Here is a 20,726-nt window from a genome sequence, read left to right as displayed (position 1 = left end):
CCGCATCCACCACCACCGCATTCACCACCACATCCACCATCACCACCACATCCACCATCACCACCACATCCACCATCACATCCACCACCACCACCACCACCACATTCACCATCACCTCCACCACCACCACCACCACATCCACCATGACATCCACCACCACCACATCCACCACCACCGCATCCACCACCACCGCATCCACCACCACCACTACATCCACCACCACATCCAATACAACCACCACCCCATCCACCACTACCACCACCACCGCATCCACCACCACCTCCACATCCACCGCATCCACCACCACATCCACCACCACCACATCCACCATCAACTCCACATCCACCATGACATCCACCACCACCACATCCACCACCACCGCATCCACCACCACCGCATCCACCACCACCACCACCACACCCACCACCACTACATCCACCACCACATCCACTACCACCACCACCCCATCCACCACTACCACCACCACCGCATCCACCGCATCCACCACCACATCCACCGCATACACCACCACATCCACCATCACCACCACATCCATCACCACCACATCCACCATCATATCCACATCCACCACTACATCCACCACCACATCCACCACAACCACCACCCTATCCACCACCGCATCCACCACCGCATCCACCACCACTACCGCATCCACCATCACCACATCCACCGCATCCACCACCACCGCATCTACCACCACATCCACCATCACCACCACATCCATCACCACCACATCCACCATCACATCCACCATCACATCCACATCCACCACTACATCCACCACCACATCCACCACAACCACCACCCCATCCACCACCGCATCCACCACCGCATCCACCACCACTACCGCATCCACCATCACCACATCCACCGCATCCACCACCACCGCATCTACCACCACATCCACCATCACCACCACATCCACCATCACATCCACCACATCCACCACCACATCCACCATCACCACCACATCCATCACCACCACATCCACCATCACATCCACCATCACATCCACATCCACCACTACATCCACCACCACATCCACCACAACCACCACCCCATCCACCACCGCATCCACCACCGCATCCACCACCACTACCGCATCCACCATCACCACATCCACTGCATCCACCACCACCGCATCTACCACCACATCCACCATCACCACCACATCCACCATCACATCCACCACCACCGCATCCACCACCACACCCACCACCACTACATCCACCACCACATCCACTACAACCACCACCCTATCCACCACTACCTCCACCCCTGCATCCATCACCACCACCGCATCCACCACCACCACCACTCCCACCACCACTACATCCACCACCACATCCACCACAACCACCACCCCATCCACCACCACCACCACATCCACCATCACCTCCACATCCACCATGACATCCACCACCACATTCACCACATCCACCACCATCACATCCACCACCGTCACATCCACCACCACATCCACCACCACTTCCACATCCACCACCACTTCCACCACCACCGCATCCACCACCACTTCCACCACCACCGCATCCACCACCACCACTACATCCACCACCACCCCATCCACCACCACCACCGCATTCACCACCACCACCGCATCCACCACCACATCCACCGCATCCACCACCACCGCATCCACCACCACATCCACCATCACCACCACATCCACCATCACATCCACCACCACCACCACCACCACATTCACCATCACCTCCACCACCACCACCACATCCACCATGACATCCACCACCACCACATCCACCACATCCACCACCACCGCATCCACCACCACCGCATCCACCACCACCACTACATCCACCACCACATCCAATACAACCACCACCCCATCCACCACTACCACCACCACAGCATCCACCACCACCTCCACATCCACCGCATCCACCACCACATCCACCACCACCACATCCACCATCACCTCCACATCCACCATGACATCCACCACCACCACATCCACCACCACCGCATCCACCACCACCGCATCCACCACCACCACACCCACCACCACTACATCCACCACCACATCCACTACCACCACCACCCCACCCACCACCACCGCATCCACCGCATCCACCACCACATCTACCGCATACACCACCACATCCACCATCACCACCACATCCACCATCACCACCACATCCACCATCACACCCACCATCACATCCACATCCACCACCACATCCACCACCACATCCACCATCACCTCCACATCCACCATGACATCCACCACCACATCCACCACCATCACATCCACCACCGCCACCACCACATCCACCACCACTTCCACCACCACCGCATCCACCACCACCACTTCCACCACCACCGCATCCACCACCACCACATCCACCACCACCACCACCACCACCACCACCACATCCACCATCACCACATCCACCGCATCCACCACCACCGCATCCACCACCACATCCACCACCACACCCACCACCACTACATCCACCACCACATCCACCACAACCACCACCACCCCATCCACCACCACCACCACATCCACCATCACCACATCCATCACATCCACCACCACCGCATCTACCACCACATCCACCATCACCACCACATCCACCATCACATCCACCACCACCTCCACATCCACCATGATAGCCACCACATCCACCACCACCGCATCCACCACCACACCCACCACCACTACATCCACCACCACATCCACTACAACCACCACCCCATCCACCACTACCACCACCACCGCATCCATCACCACCACCGCATCCATCACCACCACCGCATCCACCACCACCACTCCCACCACCACTACATCCACCACCACATCCACCACAACCACAACCCCATCCACCACCACCACCACATCCACCACCACATCCACCATCACCTCCACATCCACCATGACATCCACCGCCACATCCACCACCACATTCACCACATCCACCACCATCACATCCACCACCGCCACATCCACCACCGCCACCACATCCACCACCACTTCCACCACCACCGCATCCACCACCACCACCACCCCATCCACCACCACCACCGCATCCACCACCACATCCACCATCACCACCACATCCACCATCACATCCACCACCACCACCACATCCACCATCACCTCCACCACCACCACCACATCCACCATCACCTCCACATCCACCATGACATCCACCACCACCACATCCACCACCACCGCATCCACCACCACCACCACTACATCCACCACCACATCCAATACAACCACCACCCCATCCACCACTACCACCACTACCGCATCCACCACCACCTCCGCATCCACCACATCCACCGCATCCACCACCACATCCACCACCACATCCACCATCACCACCACGTCCACCATCACATCCACCATCACATCCACCACCACCACCACATCCACCTCCACATCCACCATCACCTCCACATCCACCATGACATCCACCACCACATCCACCACCACCACATCCACCACCACCACATCCACCACATCCACCACCACCACCACATCCACCACCACCACCACATCATCCACCACCACCACATCCACCACCACTTCCACCACCACCGCATCCACCACCACCACATCCACCACCACTTCCACCACCATCGCATCCACCACCACCACATCCACCACATCCACCGCATCCACCACCACATCCACCACCGCATCCACATCCACCACTTCCACCGCATCCACCACCACCACTTCCACCACTTCCACCACCACATCCACCACCGCATCCACCACCACCACATCCACCATACCCCCCACCATCACTTCCACCACCACATCCACCACCACTTTCACCATATCCACCACCACTTTCACCACATCCACCACCACTTTCACCACATCCACAACCACCACCACCACCACATCACCACATCCACCACATCCACCACCACATCCACCCCCACATCCACCATCACCACCACCATCACCACATCCACCACCACTTTCACCACATCCACAACCACCACCACATCACCACATCCACCACATCCACCACCACATCCACCCCCACATCCACCATCACCACCACCACCACCACATCCACCACCACATCCACCACCACCATATCCCCCAGATCCACCACATCTATATGTTTGTAGCTCTGTGTGTGTTTAGGTGAAAATGCAATGTTCTTGGATTTTCGTCACAATAAAATACACTGAACATAATCTTCACAAAAGTTATTTACAAACGTTTAAGCTATTGCCATTATAAATTACAATAACTTTTATTTAAGTATTAATTATTTACAAAATTAAAAGCCATTGTTATTTGTAATATCAATACATCTAAGTCACGTAAATACAACACACATTGCATTACAAATGCTATAGGTGTCACATTTGCGAAAGTTAAAACTATTGACATTGTAACTGACAAAGCTATTAATTTTGCTACTTTCAAAACCAACACATAAATAAAAAAAGTGTCATTTACAATACCAATAGCTCAAACTTTCCTAATGCGAGACGTATTGCATTTCCAATGCTTGTTGTATCTAGGACTTATTTTTCATTATTACACCCAGAGTAAGAGGAAATATTTAATGTAAGGTGGATTTCTGGGGCACTGCTTGTCACCCGTGAGGGTATCCATCTGCTGTTGCAATAGTTACAATGCAATAAGAACAGCAAAAAGAGTGAGTGTAAGAGAAGAATACGATAGGAATTAAGTTACAAATGGAGAAAGCAGATATGCAAATAAAGGGGTTGAAAGTGTAGGGTTTCGAAAGAGGCATGAGGCAGAATAAAAAATAAACCGCTCCTTAGTCAGCAGCGCTGACGCGGGGTGTCAGCTCCTATGAAAAATTTACACCAGCACTTACAATTTTTTTTTTTTACAACTTACTCACTGCATATACATGGGCACTGCTATATTTATGGTTTATGCACATTATCTTTCAAGAGCTAATTCAATGGTCTCTCGGTCAACATCTTTATAACTAAGCATATACCTTTAATAAGGAGGCATATATCACTATGCGGTACTCGACAATGGCATAGCCCCTCACACAGTATCAGACAAGAGCCAAACCTTCTCTAAAGTTGTTGATATTACAGAACGTATGTATCCAAGGTTTGCCTCATTATAATGAGCTTTAGAGAGTGGCATACAGATTTGTGGTGTGAGCTGTAATAAGAGTTACATCACTTACAATCAAGGAGTATGGAATGAGTGAAAAATGGACGCCATGGAGTAATACTAGCGCTATAATAAAATATAGGGTTGCTGCCAAAGTTTTACAAAAGGACCAAGCTTTTAAATTTCACATAGTTACAATTTTATCACCTTCATAAAACGATCCCAGCTTGTGAAAATTTCTGGAAAAGAGTGTTTTGAAGACTTTCACTACACTGGCTATTTTTGCAAGAAAAGTCTCCTATCAAAAGTGTTGCTGAGAAGCGCATTTTACCAGAAAATATACCCTTGTTCTGCACTTAATAAAGCTTATACCATTTTAAATACCTTCACAGAGTTTGTGGAGGAAAATATTTGCAACTTGACACACCCCTAGTAAATGTGAGAAACAAGTGTGAATGCATTACCGATATGATGGCTATCTCAGCGCAGACTCTAATATATTTTCTGTATGGTGCAAACGAAGGGTTCTACTTGAATGGACCTACAACCTAGCCAGTTAACGGGGTTTTGAATGCCCCCTCCCTCTGTTTCCCTTTTCCAAATCCCTATCATGGTTATAACTGTTGTTTTCCCCATCCAAAGGTACTATTAACAAGCGGCAGCGATAATTTTCGCTGGCCGCACCTAGCGCGAGTTGTGATGTTCAGTCATATAATATTTAAATAGCCACCCACTGTTAAGAGAAGTGTACCTAATCTTTTGTTTCATATATAACATAGGGAATTGGATTGATGTCCAATTCCTCACTATTGCTATACTGACTCTGCTTCTCCAAACAACCACTCTGCGTGGGTCACTCGATGTGATTTTTAAAATTAGAATTAAACTTCAACACATACTTTTATTTTTAATAGAGGATCACTATTCCTGTTTACAAACAAATTGAGCTATTTTACTAATGACAAAGAGATTACGGTCTGTACCATTATTCATACCTGTCAACTCACACGGTGCCACCATGGGACACACGATATCAGCTTCCATCGCGCATTTTCCTGGTGAGGAGCCGATTTCACACAATGGCAGGGAAAACGAGCTGAAAACCACTGTAAATTGTGGTTTTCCAGCTCTTATTTTACGAGGCTCTAAACTTTCGACGGCCATTAAGGGGTGTGAAAACACCCCAGGACATCGGCACCAGACACAGCAAGCTTTTGTTTTTGTGGAAGGAGGGGGTTTGGGTCGGAGTAGGTTTCAGAAATGCCTTATAGCTACTTTTCAGCACAAGGCCCCGCCCACTTTAAGGCCCCCTCCTCACACTATGAGATTGCTCTTCAAGTTTTCCGGTATGCATTATTGTCTTTTAATTCAAATGATAGTAAATTGTCACATTTTCTTTTTAGAAACAATCCATATATCTAATTAAAAGTAAAGACCAAGAGCTTTCGAGCTACAATCTGATTTGAAAATGATGAGGTTATTATGATGGTGTCAGTCAGACGCCATCCGCTATTGCAGCAGTCAGGAGACCACCCAACAAGCATGCCACGCATTTGGACAGGACCACCGGGCTGGCGGTCAGAAAGGGTTCCTTTCCACTTGAGCTTGTGCTGCGGCCCAGAAAAAGGGCCGCAGCATAAGCCACCATGCAAAGGGGCACTTCCAGCACTGACTTTTGTTTAACATCACAAAGGTACTTCATTTCCAGAGTTACTGGATTGCATGTCATGTGTCTTTTAGAAATGGGGTAACATGGTGCAGAGCGGGTGGGCCAAACTCCGTAGGACATGTGTGAAGTGAGAAGTCCTAGTAAATGTAATGCAATGGTGTGTTCACTTGTTAACCCTCCCATGGTAAAAATGTACCCTGGTAACATGCTGCATTTAAAATGGATGCCATGGCTGTGTGTGGTGCCACCTGACTGTGGTAGGTTAGCAGTCTAGATGTTCGGTCCCAGCCATCCCAGCTTTTGGAGGGAAAGCCTGCCACCCAGGGTGCTCTACTCCTCCCTATGAGCCAGTTAGAACCAGTTTCCCCAGAGGCTTCTAGAAGCTTCTGGCACTGTCTGGTAGGTGGAGTGAGGGGCGTATAAGTAGGGGGGCTGTGCCACCATGTGCTTAGACAGAGCAGGGACATAAACGTGAGGGGAACTGCTGCCAGGGGGTATCGCCACTTGGGCCTGTGTGCTGGACCATACACCTAACTGAAACCCCTCTGCTGTCCATAGGGCTATTGAAAGCCCCACTGCTGGAGTTCAGGCTGCTGTACAGGAGGAGAGCCACGTTACAGTGGAGGATGGTTTTTAAAGCCTACCGCCCTGTCCTGATGAGTGCCCACTGACTGCTGACCTGGCCCAGTAGTGCTTGCTGCTCTCCTGCCTAGCGCCCTATGAGCGCTACCGCTGTGCCCTGACTGCTAGCAAAAGCCTGGAAGAGAAGAGCGTGTTATCTGCCTGCTGACCAGCGCTTGGAGGGTGCAGCACTATTTTCCCAGCACCAGAGGTGAGGAGCGCTTCCACTCCAATCTGCGACGCTGGGCTGGGTAGCCCTGGATGAGTGCTGCCTTTGATCTGCCAGGGGAAGAGGAGCTGAGGCCTACAGCGCTGGATTGAGAGGACTGAGCCCCCTTGCGCTGTGCTACCGAAGACCTGTTATCGCCTAGGCGCTGCGGGCCAAGGAGAACTGTTTTATTGGGAAGCACTGTACCTGCAAAGCGCCGTGATTCCTAAGCGCTATCTTTGCCCAGGACTTTTGTAGAGTGCTGTTGCCCGACTTGTGGCCCCCGCGTATTGTCGGCGCTTTGTGTGCTTCTCAATGAGAGCGGGTGCCTACCCCGCGTTCGTGGGTTTATTTAAACAACCGGGAGCCTACCCCGTATTGCCCGTGAGAGGAAAATTGCAGGCCATCACCGCCGCTGCCCTGTACCTGTGTTGAAGCGCTGTGCCCTGGAAAGTGCTAATCCGTTATCACACCGCGACCTGGGCGCTGCGAAACTGGGAGGCTGCCTATCTCGTCCGCTTGTGTGTGGACCCCTGCTGGGCGCTGCCACGGAGTGTGCCTTGCCACCTGAATCACCGCCGCAGCCCTGGCGCCTCTTGGGCGAAGTCCCCGCTGTTGCCGCACTCACCGCTGCGGCCCCCGAATCTTGGGAAGGACCACCGCAGTATTCCTGAAGGCCGCGCTGGGCCTTAGAAGCTGCCGCGGCCACCGTCACATGATGGGGTCGTCGGCGGTGTCATAAGCCACGCCCCGTCAACACCCCACAGCTATTGGACGAAGCTGCCGCGCCCTCGCAAGCCGCGCTATTATTGGCGGCTGCAGGACGCCCCTACCAAACCGCTACCTGATTGGCCCTGACGGCCGAAGAAGGAACCAGGAAGCTGAGGCCGGTCCAGGCCTCATAGTGGGGGCTCCTAGAGGAGCGGGAGCACCCCCTTGCCTCGTCCAGGCCAACCCAGAGTAGGAAGAGGCCCAGAGAGGTCCTTGAGGAGGAGGGGACGGTCGAGGCACATACTGGTGCCTGTTCCCTGCCTGAAAATGTCTAAAGCCTGCAGCCCGAGAGCCCGGTGAGTGGGGCATTAGGGAACCGGTGGCAGGGATGGGGCAACAGGGCATGTGGTCAGTGCCCGCCCCCGGTGAATCTTCTCAGAGGACCAGAGTGGGGATACCGGTCCCCCCAGCGGCCCGCTTCGCAACAAGCAGCCACCTGTGTGTGTGGGGCCCAGAGGGGCTCCAGCTGGACTCTAAACTAATTTTTCTGGACACCACTGCCCCGCTGGACAGTGGGCAGTGGCAGCGATTGGGGGCACACAGCGCCTGGACTTGCAAGGCCCCGGGACTTCTGCCGGATGGAGGGCCATATCCGACTTAAGGTAGTTTAGGCCCTGGTTGCTGTCCACGCTAAGGTAAGGGGTGGTGCCCTACTGTGGGGTTCCATATCGCTAATGGATTTAGGCCAGTGTGAGTTACACCAGTGCTTCTATGCGTAGTGGACCCGCGGTATGTGACAAGGTCTCCCCTAATGTTCTTATGCCACCTTGGGGGGGGCTTGTTGTGTTTGAAGCCTAGTCCTGCCTATGCCCCTGCTAATCTAATCGTACCAAATGTGATACCGGCTGTGATTCAGGCCCTGGTTTATGTTAATGCTTACTTATAAGGTTTTATGGTTATTATTGCTATGGGGCTGAGGCTAGGTCTTATGGGTTTTTTTTAATGCTGGATGTGACTCATGCCCAGGATGTATGTAAATGTACTGATGTGCCTTAGGCTTGCATGTTTCTGCCTACGCCTACTCAGGTTCTGAGGCCAGCAATGTTGCCTAAATGTTGACGCCCTTGCTAAGTGTGCCGCCCTGCTGCAAACATACCTCCAGCCCATCTAAATGCATCATGTGCCTCCAAACACTGCTTTTCGGTTAATGGAAATGTTGCCCCTGTTAACCTGTTCAGGTCTAATGTTACCACTGTTAATGGAGTCTGCCTAATGTTTCTGCCTGCTATCTTCATTACAGGATTGAGACTGTTGAATTTACCTTTTCCATTTGTCCTTTACCCTTCCCTTCATCCGAACTGTACCAGTCATGGTCCTGGCAGCGGCCCGATTGGCGCTGCCCTGTAAATAGTCCCCGTATAAGTCCTTACCTAGTGCCAGCTGGCACAGGTGATTTGAACTGTGATTAGGTTCCAAGGTGTTTATCTTATAATACACTTATTGTTCTTCACCTAATCTTGTGTTGCGTCTCTTTTTGGAGTGTGCCTGGTGTGTTGCCTGTGTGTACTGCGTGGATGCTTCACACATGTCCTCTGGAGTTTGGCCCGCCCGCTCTGCACCATGCTACCCCATTTCTAACAGTGTCATAAATGTTTCTCTGGATATGTAGGTTTGCAGCACTAGTGTTTTTCTAGTCATTTAACTTGTAGTGTTATCACCACCAAATCCTATTGAAATTCTATTAATTTCATATTCAACTATTTTGTCTAGCATAACCAGTTTATCAGAAGTCCTATATTATGCTTCCTGTTCCTGTAATTACCAGTAGTCTCCCCAGATGTGCAGTGGAAGGTGCTGCAACCTCAATTAACGTGGTATTTCTTTCTTTAATACCTATTTTTATTAAGCAGTTGGTTAAAAACACAAAACATCATACCCAAGGCAATGCATGTTTAAGGGCCACTCATAGGGGGCCTTCTCCACAACATAATACAATACTTGGCCCAGCCCTATACCTTTGGAGTGATCCATGAAAAAACTGGAGTTGGTTAAAAACCCACCACCCCAGCCTGGTATGTGGTAATGACCTCTCCCTCTCCTACTTGGCCGTTGGTGCCCCTGTGTTGGTTCCATGGACCCCCGATCTTTTCAAATGTACGTGGGCAGCCACAGGTGCGGTATGTTGCTTGTTACGCTAATTGGCACCAACCCAGTTCTTCTTTCCAGTCTCTGGTCATTGGGGGCCTGACTGCACCCCACAGCCTGGCTAAATTCCGCATCGCCACCCCTGCAGCCATGTTAAGCCAAGTATGCATGTGGCTGGGCCACTTATCTTAACCGACATGCCCAATAGCAGCCATCTAGCCTCAAGTGGGACAGGTAGGCCTGGCACTTCCCTCATCACCAGCGAGCAGCAGAGGCATGCAGTCCTAGGCTTAAAGGCGGAGATCACATCACTGGGCATTTCTAGTTCCAGGACCTAAAGGGTCCATCTGCCCCCTCCCTCCTATGGGGCCAATTTGACCTCATCTTAGGGTTTACAAGACTTAGCCAGACCAGGAGTGGAGTGTGATTATTTTCACCCCACCAAGTGGAACGCTCTCACCAGAGTGTGGTAAGAGTGGAGCCCGCTATATCAAGGTCCTGATGAATGCCGCGGACCCAGATGGGCCAACAGGCAGAAACATGTTGACCTCACTTACAGCTGTGGGGGGACACTAATATCCCCATGACACTGGTAACCTTATTTTAACTACCATATGGATGCCGGCACTATTAAAATATAAGCTGACACCCATAATGGCATTTTAATTCACTTTCTATATATTTTGTTTGGGCCCCCACTTAGTTTAGAAGTGCATCCCTGTCGTCAGGTGTATGCCCGCCCTCTATCAAACCAAGTTTTTAGAGGGCGAGGACTGGTCAATGATGAAGCATGACACCAGGTGGTGTGTGAGACCAGTCCTTCACTTTTTGTGAGATGCCTGCACTCACGAGCTAACACTACACTAACACTAGTAACACTAAGACTGGGAGCGGCTCATTGTGGTACACAGTTCATATTGGAGGCTGCCGCCCACCAGTACCCCGCGCCTCTGGTTCCCTCAGTCAAGATTTATATGGCTCTTGTGGTTGTATATACTTCCCTCATTATCTTTACTATTTCTGTCCCCAAATTATGGATTAGTGGACAGGTCCAAAGCGTGTGGTAGAATGTGCCTAAATCACCACAACTTCTGCGGCATACGGCTGAATCACTGCGACCCATCTTGAACACCCTTGACCTAGAGAGGTAGGACCTATACAGTACCTGAAGCAGCACCAGGCAAAACTGTGCTCGTAAAGTAATGTATCTGTGACTCTGCAGTGCCTCATTCCACTCCTCATCATCTAAGTGCCTCACATCGACCATCCAGGCCTCTCTAAGCAAGGTAAGACAGCCCAGCATGTGATTTGTTATCTTCCTGTATGTTAGAGTAACTGCCTTGATGGGCATAGGGTCCAGTATCCATCTATCTTCCATGGGGGAGTAGTCTGGTAAGAGCCCCCCCTCTAAACTTGGTATTTTTGAGAAGATGATTTGACGCCATCAAGTGTTTGAACTTGAGAGGCAAGTGGTTTACAACTCTTGCATAGTCACAGCAACATTTTATGGGGTCTATACCCACAGGTCGAGGCTCTGCACACACCATCTTAATATGGTTTAATTAAAGTTTTAGATATTGAAACCAGTGAGCGCACTATACAGAATTCAAAAGGCTGGGGTAGCGGCCGGGCATCACTTCAAAAGGGACACAAACTGTTTTGCACCCACATTTAGCACTGCTCCAATTACTGGAAGAGTATTAATTGAGTTCTATGTCTAGCCTCACCAACAGTTTTCAACAACAATGTTGTTATAACACACACAAAATAGGCGATAATTAGCAAAACATTTGGGAGAACACCTAAAGTAAGATGTAATTAGCTGAAGAAAGGGTTCCACTATAATAATTTAAATAAGTACCTATATGTCATGTCATTTAGTATACAGAATTCAATCCTTTCCAAATGAAACCAGGCCCCATCTGTGCCAACATTTCACTCGGAGCACCAAAATATCTCTTGGTGGTGCACGCCAGGGCTCTCATCTGCTGCTCTCAACATATGCTTCTAGTGAATTTACTATCAGCAGCCAGGTCCAGGCTTTATATGTTCATTAATGATATGCAATTTGTCTTGGGAGTCTGACAGCCAACCAACTAGCAACTCAGAAACCAAAACCATTGTTCTTCACAGATGCAAATTTGCTTGATACATATAGTCTGAAAGGAGATGACAAGGCAGAATCCAACAAGTTAAAAAAAGTAGGCCAGGCCGTCTGTACAAGATGCATTAAATATTTGGTGAATTAATTCTCACAAATGGAGGGGCAGATTCGTGTTTAGCAGTAACTGAATCTCACTTGATGTTCTCGCCCCTGCAATTCCAAGGTCTCACAAGCTGATATGAGAGCCACTTCTTGTTGAAACAATAGCACTTTGAGTCTGCTTAGCTTATTGAAATCTGTTTTCAAGGTTGGAATGGAAGGCCACAGCAAACTATCTACAATCTCGTGTGGGGATGGAAAGAGAACATTGCTGCAACATGTAACTCGTTGAGAAACTGTTACTATATACGGGATGCCTGCCCATAAGTTGCACCAGTTGTGGTTATTTATGATAAGATAACTGTAGTTTGAATGCAGGGTCAATGTGGAAATAGTATCCGAGACCAGGATACCTTTTAAAAAATAAGCCAAATCAGGGGCCGAAATGTTACAGGCACAGTGAAGCTTCACTTGTTTACAGACCAGGGAATGCCCTACTGTAGAATCACAACTCTCCCCTGTAAGGAAGACCTTCTTACCTGCTCGTTGGCAATGAAACACGAAAGGTAATGGCCATTATTCATGAATATAGCTACTCCCAGGGGGTTCATATCTACCTACTGGATAGTGTTTCATACAGGGGGTAAACTGAGACAGGGAAATAAGCAATGAAAGAACCCCATGTATTAACCACACAGCTAAATCAGTTTCTGCCACCGAAAATGCTAACTGTTCTAATTTTCCAATATGTAACATTGTGTCATTGACATCAGTTTTTGTTTATATGTCAAATTAAATGGTAAAAATAGGGCGGAAGCATTCAGGTAATCCTACGGTACCTTTCCACTTTTAAGTGTTTGCAAGGTCCAACCAAATTGCATAACAGAACCGAGTTGATTTTGACCATGATACAAAGCAGACAGTTCATTTTGAACAATATCAATTACAGATGATACAATATTATCTTAACTATATACATGAGAAGACCGAGAGTTAATACTGTTATCAACAATGGCAAGAACTTTTTCTATATTATCCTGATCAATTTGATGTAGACGTACCGCAGCTTCCATCTGCAACACATTGCAATATTTTTTATATGCAGCATGAACAAAACGTTTAGTGCAAGGGGATTTTGGACCCAAAGGAAAATCAGTAACATCGATGTCACCTGACAAAAGGGAGAGATGTTGTTTCGCAGAGGACAGTGTGGAATGTTCCAACCATTGTTGACATAATTTACCAACAGAATATGTAGTAATTTTATGAGAATGTGGTAAGCGAGGATCAGGTCTATTCTGTGAAAAATCCTTTTGTGGCATCAATGAATCATAATTGGCAAGCATTGGAGCCACATAAACCAACAAAAGGGTAACTATCTTGAGAATTGATGGTACCGCTCTGAAACATGACAGTTAACTCCTCAATCGTGTAGTTGTTATGTGTATGCCATGTATCATAGTCAGCCAAAGACGGAATTGAGGAGTATTTAAAATTCTTAGCAGTGGCCAATCCAAAACATGTAGTTTGCTGTCCTGTCTCTTTCAGACCCATAAGTTGAGATGGAATTAATCATGTACGATGCAACAATTCAAAGGCCGATGATCTTTTGGAGAGACTGAAGCTACATCGTGGGTCAGTCTGTTAGAGCAGTTGGAGATAGTTAAACGTCGGAGTTAGAACAATCAGAGTGAAGAAGTTAGTTGAATAGATGGTTTCCAGAGCGGTTGAAACTATATCATTAGATTGAAGTCTGGAGGTGAAGACAGTTCGTGTGAGAGAGGAAGCCAGTGCAAAGTAATCGGTGCAGAGCTGAGAAACAGAGAAGAAGACGAGAGAAGGGTTCCAGTGCTTTGAAGGAGCATAGCGATGCAGATGTGTATCCGTGGGTGCAGAGTAGAATCTAAGATGAGCCAAAGCACAGATGAGAGAGAGACCCAGATGACAGCTAGAACCGGACTCCGTAATTATAAGGTGAAGTGTGTCCTGCTATTGTAGCATACAAACATACTAACTCTTTCCTTTACTTTTCAGGCTATGCTTAGACTGTTAGATAGCATTGTAACTTTATAATGTTTTCTTTGTCTGTTATTGTGTAATAAAGGGACCCCAGTTTGTAATGAACATATATATTTGAGTATTGTTTCTATGATAAAGCTAACCTTTCTTTACAGCCAGATGCCAGTGTATGGAAGGATGGGCGATTCCCTTCCTACAGGTAACTGATGCAGGAGATTGATGTGAATTTTATGTCAAGGAATAATTCTTAAGTGTAACAATTTGGCAGTTCTTGTGTGAGAGGATCCGTTCTCCTATCTATCGCATGAGGGATAATAATTCATATATGTAGAAGATACTCCCAGTAAATATTAGGTACTCAGAAACTTTCCCAATAGAGAGAGAGAGAGAGCAGAAGGTATTAATAGGACAGTGAGATCGCTCAAGATAGGGTGTTAATGAGAACACCAATTGGGATTGGTGTGTAATGAGATTGCTCAAGATAGGGCATTAGTGAGAACACCGATTGGGGATGGTGTGTAGTCAGATCGCTCAAGATAGGGCGTTAGTGAGATCACCAATTTTGGTTGGTGTGGTATAGTGAGCTGCTCTCCAATATGAGAGGGAGGGTAGAATAGTCCGGGCCAGATTGTCGCGGGGCTATAAGGTGAGATCATAGGATGAGATATGGAACTCCGTAGTTATTAGTGACTATTCTTAGTAATCCCTTAGATCTAGCAGTTTTTTTGATGGTATAAGCTTGTATATTGCGAATTCCCCATTCCCGGGTAAGTATTCAGGGACCGTTGTAAATAGGGTCCGGGAAGGGTTGGTGTTACGTTTTGGCCGGGTTGGTTCTATCTGATTGAGTGGGTAATTCTTGGTCCGAGAATCCGGTCATTACATTTGGCATCACGAACCGTTTACGAAAGCCTTGTAGCGCATTTCGTCGTTATCTTGTTGGTTTGCGCTCGTTTTTTTAAAATATTTTTGTTTATTTCTGTATATATATATATATATATATATACTTTTGGTACCATGTTTTTGAGAAAGTCAAAATCTACTCTTAAATTGCCTATTGAAATTCCCGGATGGGAATCGACGCCTTATGAGGCGCTAGCTCATGAATGGGCTGATTGTACTGGTTTGAGTGGGAGCTGGAATTCTTGTCTGGAAACAGCGGATCCGGCTCAGGTGATTGCTTGCTTACAGAAAGCGCCGATTGTGAAGGGCGAGGAGCTTCCTATATTAGGACGGAGAGGTTGGATTTTGTTGTATGCGTACAGGCTTGTACATGAGAAGTTTGTGAAGTTGCAGCGTCAATGCTAAGAATTTGAAGATCAGTTTGTTGAGACGCAGAATGCTTGCACTCTTTTAAGATGTCAGAATAAATTGCTTGCCGACAAACTTGATACATACCAGACTATTGCGGAAAGAGCTGCTGTTCGAATTGCTAAATACAAATACAGACATCGTCGTGGACGAGTCAGTAAAAGGAAAGTGCGTTTGGTTGTGGCAAAAGCAGGGCTCGATTGGAACCCTGATGAGTGGGATGGTAATATCTGGGACTCGAATGAGTCTGGCTCCTCGGCTGAGGAGAATGAGAGGCGTGCACCTTCTCGTACTGAGCGTGACTGTAAATCGTGTGCTTCTTGTACAGCTGACGATCGGTGTAAATGTGAAGATCGCGCTGAGGTTTCTGCGCATCCTGTCTTTCGGAGAAAATTACAACAGGCTCCTGGCAATCCCAATGGGATTCCTTTGGATAGTTTGGAAGATTTTACACAACAGGAAGTTAGTGACATTTTGGTATGATTTCGACAATGGCCTGGTGAGGCCATACTTACATGGATGGTGCGTCTTTTTGAACTAGGTGCTGCTGGCATTATGTTGGATATGGGAGATGCGCTGAAGTTCTGTACTTTGAGTTCCGATTCTACTGTGCAAGATCATTTTCGGAATTATAATAATAATGGTCAGGTTAGTTTGCTTCAATTAGCGACGGATGGTTGTAATCATAAATATTCTACTGAATCTGATTGGCCTTTGAATGATAAGCCGTGGTATACTTTAAGAGATGCCTCGCAGAGACTGAAAGAGGAGGTGATGAAAACTGCGATTTTTCTGAGTACGTCTGACAGATTGATGGATGGCTTGTTGACTTCTTTTGTGCGGAATAGAATTATTCGTTCCGCCCCTGTTGCCTATAAGCAAGTTATGATGACATTGTTGATTAATCAAACTGGCAGTCCTTTGTCTCTTGTGCTTGAGGCTGTGCGTCAGCTTGGTGAATTGGGTGAGTGGCTTAAACCGGACAGACAATCCAGACCCGAGGGTCATACTAATGGTAATTATCAATTTACTAGACGTGACATGTTTCTCGCCTTGTTGGATGATGGTGTGAAAAGAGAAGATATTGATGATGAGCCGAATAATCGATTGTGGGCTATGTTCCGCAAACGTGGCTTGGACAAAAAGGAGGGTGCTGGGCGAGTGCGTAAACAGGATTGTGATCGTAATTATTCTGATGACAGTGAGGATGACAAAAAACGTAGCAAATCTGACAGGAATGGCAGAAGATGGTCTGAGAGGGATGTGTCTCCCCGTTCGTGAACGAGAGAGAGGAAAAGGAGGAGAGAGAGAGGGGGAGAGGTGAGCGGTTTGAAAGCAGATTCATCATTAAAAAATGGGCTCGCACTGGGACAGATTCTGAGAATCCGGCCCTTTGCGAGCGCAATTTTTGCATTTGGGATTCATCATCCCAAATGCAAAAATCGGTAATTGCGAAATCGCTAAATTGCGAGGAATTGCATTTTAGGAATCTCTATTTGAGATTCCTAAAATGCAATTCATCAACCATTTTTAAATTGCGAAATGGCAATTTCGGGCTGCTATTTACCGCGAGGTCAAACCTCGTGGTGAATAGCGAAAACGTAGAAAAATGCTTTTAAATGCATTTTTCTAAGTTGCATGTTACACACACACATGTCCTTTGGACATGTGTGTGCGCAACACCAATGTAGATTACATTTCAGGGGTGCTACAGGGTGTCCTTTGGACACCCCTGAAATCGCATCCTTATTTGCGATTAGCAAATTGCTAATCGCAAATAAGGAATGACTCCCCATTCATTCCTATGGGCCTTTAGGCCTATAGGAATGAATGGGGAGTTATTCCTTATTTGCGATTAGCAATTTGCTAATCGCAAATAAGGAGGCTGTAGGAATCGCAATTTATTTAGCGATTTCTACATGAATCCCGATTTGCAAGTTCTTTATAGCGATTCCTTAATAATCGCTATTAAGGACTCGCAAATCGGGACATTGATGAATCTACCTGATAGAGAGGAGAGGGATGAATCTCCTGAAGTGAGAATGAGAGAAAGACGACACAGATTTTCTGAGCGAAATTCACAATATTAAGAATCCATTTTGTGAGGGAAATAAGTATGAACGAGAGGTGACATTACCTAAACGATTTGAAAGTCTCTATCCTGATTTGACATGGGCGTTGGAACGCAATACAAACGACTAGGAAATAGGTCAAGCTCCGGTACGTAATTGGGCTCACAGAGATAATAGACCCTATGTAGATATTGAAATCTTTTGGAGACATCATAACATACAGAGGGCCCGAGCATTGGTAGATACAGGAGCGGAGGCCACTTTAATTTATGGAAACCCAAAGAAATTTAAAGGACAATTTTTCACAATTACTGGGTTAGGTGGTAAAGAAACTCCCGCTGTACAAGCTAATGTTGAGATGAAAATAGGTAGAATTCCCCGAAAAGAATATTCTGTACTAGTAGTACCCCTTCTTGAATATATAATTGGAATCGACATTTTAAAAGGTAAGACATTATATTTAGATGATGGATGTTATCGATTTGGAGACAGGAACTACATATCATCAAAGCCCGTGAGAGTTGGTCGTTTGAGAATTCCTCCTGTAAAAATCCCTCAAGCTACAAAAGTAATTTCCCAGAAACAGTATCGCATTCCAGGTGGGCATGAAGAGATCAGTGCTACAATTCAGGATTTAATGGATGCAGGAGTTATAACTCCGATTACTTCTGCCTGGAATAATCCCGTATGGCCGGTGCGCAAGAGTGATAATTCTTGGCGCATGACAGTTGATTATCGCGAATTGAACAAACATACACCCCCTTTGACTGTTGCAGTACCTGACATTATCACTTTAATTGAGAGAATTAAAAAACATTCAGGAACTTGGTATGCTTCTATTGATATTGCTAAGGCTTTCTTTTCCATCCCAATTGCCCCTGAGTGCCAGGAACAGTTCAGTTTTACATGGAATGGACGTCAAATGACGTTCAGAAGTCTTCCCCAGGGCTATGTGCATAGTCCTAAGATTTGTCACCAGCTGGTGGGAGAACATTTAACTGAAATACCGATAAGTCCACAAATACAGGTGTGTCATTACATTGACGACATTTTGATTCAAGGTGAAACAAAGGAACAAGTTCAGACCCAATTAGATCTAATCGTAGCTCATTTGCAAAGTAGAGGTTGGGAAATTAATCCAGACAAATTGCAAGGTCCAGCACAAAGTGTGAAATTTTTAGGCATTAATTGACATGAAGGGAATCGAGAAGTGATTCCGCAGGTAAAACAGAAAATTGCAGAATTTGCAGTTCCGCGCAATAGAAAGGAAGCACAGAGATTTATTGGTTTATTTGGCTTTTGTCGTCAACATATTCCACATTTGAGTCTGATATTAGCCCCTTTGTACAAAGTTACCCGTAAAAAGAATGTATTTGAATGGAATAAACCGCAGCAAGATGCGTTTGATTTGGCGAAAGAAGCGATTCAGCATGCTTTGGATTTGTGGCCTGTACGTGATGGTGATGTGGATTTGAATGTGTCTGTGCAAGGCCCTTATGCGAATTTGAGTCCGTGGCAAAACAAGGTAGAACAAAAGTACTGTTAGGTTTCTGGACTAAAAAGTTACCCGATGCTGGTGAGCGTTATACACCATTTGAGAAACAGTTACTTGCATGTTATTGGGCTCTGGTGGATACCGAGCAACTGACTTTGGGACATGATGTAATTTTGAGACCTGAAATTCCTATTATGCAATGGGTTTTGAGTTCACCAAAAACTCATAGGATTGGACACGCTCAAGAAGCAAGTGTGATTAAATGGAAATGGTATATACAAGACAGAGCATGTGTAGGACCGAAGGGTGTTGCGACGTTACATGAGCAAGTGGCGCTGGCGCCGTTAGGAGAGGCAGAGAGTGATTGCCCCGTACCTATAGTGCAGGAATCCCCTGTTAAGTGGGATAAGCCATTTGATGAATTGTCCGTGGAGGACAGAAAACATGTGTGGTTTACGGATGGTTCAGTGAGGTACATTGGAGAGAAGAGGCATTGGAGGGCAGTATCCTACAATCCGATCACACAGAAATTGCTAAGTACCACAGGTGAAGGAAAAAGTAGTCAATTTGCTGAACTATATGCTGTTTATCAAGTTTTGAAACAAGAGCTGCCTGGTACATGATATATTTCCACTGATTCTTTGCCCACTGCTAATGGTCTAGCGTTTTGGTTACCCACATGGTATTCCCATGACTGGAAACTGCATTCTAAAGAGCTTTGGGGTAAACATTTATGGCAAGAAATATGGGAACTACTTCCTCAGAGTAACGTGACAGTTTTTCATGCTGATGCACACACACATGTAGACTCCCTTGACAAACTCTTTCACCAAATTGCAGATGAGAAATCTAAAATTTCTGAGGCAATGGTGGACAAACAAGATTTTGATTTGGCGGGATTAGCGAAATGGGCCCACCAGAAGTCAGGACATTTTGGAGAAAGAATCACTAGCAGGTGGGCTGCTGACTGAGGAATTCATATTCCTCTCAATTTGATTAAAGACGTTATACTTCATTGCCCCATATGTCAGCACTCTAGACAGCGAGAAGTGCCCCAAATTGTAAGAGGTCAATTGCATCGAGGAAAATCACCTGCACAGATTTGGCAAATAGATTATAAAGGTCCTCTTCC

The sequence above is a fragment of the Lissotriton vulgaris genome, chromosome 2_1 (genome assembly GCF_964263255.1).
Source record: "Lissotriton vulgaris chromosome 2_1, aLisVul1.2, whole genome shotgun sequence".
NCBI classification, from domain to species: Eukaryota; Metazoa; Chordata; class Amphibia; order Caudata; family Salamandridae; genus Lissotriton; species Lissotriton vulgaris.
This window is presented reverse-complemented; position numbering follows the sequence as displayed.